General features: G+C 43.4%; 1 long non-coding RNA gene across 1 annotated transcript; it reads left to right on the top strand.

Annotated features, from left to right (window-relative positions):
* Nucleotides 1–791: 791 nt before the first annotated feature.
* Nucleotides 792–4,166, top strand: LOC129348995 (uncharacterized). The gene is made up of 2 exons (XR_008601776.1): nucleotides 792–1,368; nucleotides 3,640–4,166. It is a non-coding gene; the product is annotated as an uncharacterized LOC129348995 (long non-coding RNA).
* Nucleotides 4,167–4,926: the final 760 nt, after the last annotated feature.

Below are 4,926 nucleotides of genomic sequence, written 5' to 3'. Positions count from 1 at the left end.
GACTGCAGCGTGTTTAAAACTAGTGGGGGACCACGCCAGTGGACAGACAGCTGTTAATGACGGTTAAAACTGACTGCCCAATACATGGAAAAACCTCTTTTAAAAAGTGAGGCGGGATGGAGTCGTGAGGGACCCTTTATGTGGCCGACAGTGTCTATGAAAAACGACAGAGTAACGGGCTGAAATTTATGGAGCCCAGCCCGGCAGCAGACAGAGGCAGAGGGGTCGACGGCAGGAGCTGAGATCAGAGCCCTTGTACTAACAACTTTATCAATAAAAAACTCCTGAAAGTTGACGCACAGTTCGATGGATGCTTCCTGGCAAACCGGCTTGGGAGCATTTAAAACTGAGTCAGTGGTATTAAATAAAACTCGAGGGTTGTGGCGGTTTGACTCAATGACTCCAGCTAAGTGAGCCCTTTTGGCTTCCTTAACCACAGTCTGATAGTCTCTCCAGCGGTCTTTTAAAATTAAAAACGACACTTGCAGCTTGTCCTTCTTCCAGCTGCGCTCAGCTCTACCACACTCCCTCCTCACTGCTCCAGTTGCGTCGTTGAACCAGGGCTCCAGTTTTGCTCTACGATGTGCAGTCTTTAAAGGAGCCACGGAGTTCAGAACACCTTGACAGAATAGAATGGAACCATGAGCTGAGTTCCTCTGTATCCATAGAGGATAAACTAGAGGGGATGCAGAGCTGATTAAAAGCAGCGGAGAAGCGACCGGCAGAGAGAGAGTTCAAAAACCCGACAGTACCGAGCAGGAGCGCTGGATTTAAGACCAGCACACGGAAAGCTGACATTAAAAATCACAGGCTTATGATCAGAGAATACGTTATCACCGATCTCAATATTCGACACAGACAATCCATAAGACAGAATCAGGTCTAATGTGTGTCCGTGTTCATGTGTGGGACCCGACACACACTGAACCACATTAAAAGAGGCAATAAGACTTAGAAAGTCCTTCACCAGCCGCTTATCGGGACAGCACACACGAATATTAAAATGCACAATATTTCTCCTGTCTGGATTAAATTTCAGAAATACAGTTTAGATTTACTAAATATTCCAGGAATTCTTGCTCTCAGTTTGACCATAGAAATGAACTTGTTGTTGAGGCAGTTTGTGTTTGAGTTTTTCTGCCTCGAGCTTCATCACCAGTGATGTTCAGGACTCATTCTTGTATTTTACACTCTCTGATGTTTTCTTTTCTTCATGTCTAGTGTGTGAATCATTTCTGGTTTGTCTCTTCAGTGTCTCATGTGGCCCTGCAGCTTCTCCTCCTCCACCTCCTCCTGAAGCCTTCATCTTCTTCATCATCAGCTGCTCAGTGACTCTGTTGGACGTCTCACCGTGTGGCAGCAGCTCAGGTCAGTGGTGAAGATCCTCTTTATCAGCTCCACACCCACAGACGTAGTGAACGCAGCGTCTGTTGTTGTGCTAATAAGAAGCTGCAGCTGAGCAGCAGCAGCTCTGTTCACTCCAGCCTCAGTCACACATGGAGTCAGAGCAACACTCTGTCAGAGCTGATTCCTCAATGTTAGATCTGATTAATCTCTCTCTAGTAACAGGTTATGTACCACAGGCTTTTAAGGTTGCTGTAATCAAACCTTTACTTAAAAAGCCCACTCTAGATCCAGATGTTTTAGCCAACTATAGACCAGTTTCCAACCTCCCATTTCTCTCCAAAATTCTGGAAAGAACAGTTGCAAATCAATTATGTGAACATTTACAAAGGAATAGCTTGTTTGAAGAGTTTCAGTCAGGCTTCAGAGTGCATCATAGCACAGAAACAGCTCTGGTGAAAGTTACTAATGACCTTCTCATAGCGTCAGATAATGGACTGGTCTCTATACTTATTTTATTGGACCTTAGTGCAGCATTCGATACAATCGACCACAAACTTTTATTACAGCGACTAGAACATTCTATTGGCATTAAAGGGACAGCACTGGACTGGTTTAAATCCTACTTATCAGACAGGTTCCAGTTTGTGCATGTCAACAATGACTCTTCTGAGCATACTAGGGTTAATCATGGAGTTCCTCAGGGTTCTGTCTTAGGACCAATACTGTTCACATTATACATGCTTCCCTTAGGCAACATTATTAGGAAGCACTGTATTAATTTCCATTGTTATGCTGACGACACTCAATTGTATTTATCTATGAAGCCAAATGAAACTAATCAGCTAGCTAGACTGCAAGATTGTCTTAAGGACATAAAGACCTGGATGACCTATAATTTCTTACTACTAAATTCAGACAAGACTGAAGTCATTGTATTTGGCCCCAAACATCTTAGAGAATTGCTTTCAAAGCATATAGTTACTCTGGATGGCATTACATTGGCCTCCAGTACTACTGTGAGGAACCTCGGTGTTATCTTTGACCAGGACATGTCCTTTAACTCGCACATAAAACAAATCTGTAGGACTTCCTTTTTCCACCTGAGAAATATTGTGAAAATCAGGAACATCCTGTCTCAGAGTGATGCAGAAAAACTAGTCCATGCATTTGTTACTTCTAGGCTTGACTACTGTAATTCCTTATTATCAGGTTGTCCCAATAGCTCTCTGAAATATCTACAGCTGATCCAAAATGCTGCAGCCAGAGTACTAACGGGAGTTAGCAAGAGAGATCATATTTCTCCTATATTGGTTTCTCTTCATTGGCTTCCTGTTAAATCTAGAATAGAATTCAAAATCCTTCTTCTGACATATAAAGCTCTTAACAACCAATCTCCATCATATCTTAAAGACCTGATAGTACCATATTATCCTAGCAGAACTCTTCGCTCTCAGACTGCAGGCTTACTTGTTGTTCCTAGAATCTCTAAAAGTAGAATGGGAGGCAGAGCCTTCAGTTATCAGGCGCCTCTCCTGTGGAACCAGCTCCCAGTTTGGGTTCAGGAGGTGGACACCCTCTCTATTTTTAAGACCAGGCTTAAAACCTTCCTTTTCGACAAAGCTTATAGTTAGGGCTGACTGGGGGACCCTGACGGGGTATGCTGGTGTTTTCATTTGCACAACTGACTTCCCCTCTTGACGTCCCTTTAGTTTGCCCCTAGTTATGCTGCTATAGGCCTAGACTGCTGGGGAACCTCTCTTGATGCACTGAGCCCTTCTCTAACTACCTATGTATTTACTACATATACCATTATTGCATTACATTCACTCTGTTTCTTTCTGTGTCCTTTCTCCGAGTGTCCCTGGTCCCAGAGCTGGATGCTGGATGCTTCAGATGTGTGGCTGTGTTTTATGGTCCTTGTGTCCCACCCCCCCACCTCTACCCCTCTATCTCTACCTTTCTACCTCTTCTGTCCCTCTCAACCCGCCCGGCCAGCAGGCAGATGGGTCCCCCCACATTAGAGCTGGGTTCTGCTCGAGGTTTTTTCCCTGTTAAAAGGGTGTTTTCCTTGCCACTGTCGCCTTTTGGCTTGCTCTGGGGGTCAGGCATATGGGTTCTGTAAAGCGTCTCGAGACAATTTGACTGTAATTGGCCCTATATAAATAAAATTGAATTGAAAATTGAATTGAACTGAGAGCTCTCAGCAGTTTTCTACCCATTTAAGAACAGGACAAACCGAACAAGCTGTTGTATCGATTTGTCCACGATTTCCTCTCATGTGTCCATTTTAAGGAGTTTGCAGTCAACCAAGGCCGACTCAGAATCACTCCCACCGGGAAGATCTGTGAAGGAAGGTCCACCCGGCTGGTCCAGAAGCTCCGGTCCAGCAGAGCAGCGTCAGGATGGAGACGTAACCGGGTGAGTTAACTAGAGAGGCGACACATTCACATAGAAAATCCAACAATTCCTTCTGTTTTTACAGTTTATGACTCTGGTAAATGGTGTCATTTTTCAAAGCTGGTGGGTTTTGGGCTTCACAGATTGAACCTAAATGCTTTTCTTAAACAAACTGCTGAGCTGCTGCACAGTGAAATGTTTGAGTGGAGCTCAGGATGAAAGCATCAGAGCTGTTTTACATGTTTTTATGTTCAGCTAATATCATTTCCTCTGGACAATGTTTGTGGTGTTAGAAGTGGACGTTTGTAGGGAGTTTTCAGTTGTGATACTTTAATGCATAAATATTTGCAGTGGTGGTTTCACTGCAAGCATCTACTGATGTCACCAGTGAAGTAAATAAAAACAGCATTTGTTGAACTTTACGCCTCTCAGTGTCTGCAGTTAGTTTAGCTGAATCAATGCAAAGATATTTCTATTTTTCTACATGACAGGAATGTCAGTGAAATCCAAATGCTAAGAATAAACAAGTGATCTGCCTGGTCACAGATCCCACTTTAATCCAAAATAAAGACTTTGCAAGGAAATTAACTTGAAATATGAGCCACCAGTAAAAGTTGTGATCAGACAGAAGGGCCTGTATTTTATCTTTGGAGAAGTTTAACATGTAAGTTTGTGCAGCTGATCAGTGGTGAGGCCTGTGGATGACTGGAGATGTGTGTGGACACTTAGACGAAGCAGCAAATGTGTTGAAAATGAGTTGTCTTCTCAGAGTCTTGAAGATGTTTTGTCAGAGCTAAGAAAGAAGTAAGAGATCCTGCAGGTGATTGTTGAGTGGTGTTGAGGAATTTGAATGTAGAGGAATAGCAAAGAGATTTTGAAGATATTTAAGCCATAAGTTGTATTTTATTTGTTTGCTGTTCTCTCCCATTTGTAGTAAAGAGAAGTGATTTGACATGAAGAATGTGATTTGTGTGGCTTTGAAATTGTGTTAAAATGTAAAAATGAGTGATGAGGAGAAGATGAGGAGAAGAGTGTGACGCGCTCTTTGCGCTCTTTGCGCTCTTTGCGCTCTTTGCGCTCTTTGCGCTCTTTGCGCTCTTTGCGCTCTTTGCGCTCTTTGCGCTCTTTGCGCTCTTTGCGCTCTTTGCGCTCTTTGCGCTCTTTGCGCTCTTTGCGCTCTTT

Source organism: Amphiprion ocellaris, chromosome 5 (genome assembly GCF_022539595.1).
Source record: "Amphiprion ocellaris isolate individual 3 ecotype Okinawa chromosome 5, ASM2253959v1, whole genome shotgun sequence".
In the NCBI taxonomy this organism is placed as follows: domain Eukaryota; kingdom Metazoa; phylum Chordata; class Actinopteri; family Pomacentridae; genus Amphiprion; species Amphiprion ocellaris.
This window is presented reverse-complemented; position numbering and strand designations above follow the sequence as displayed.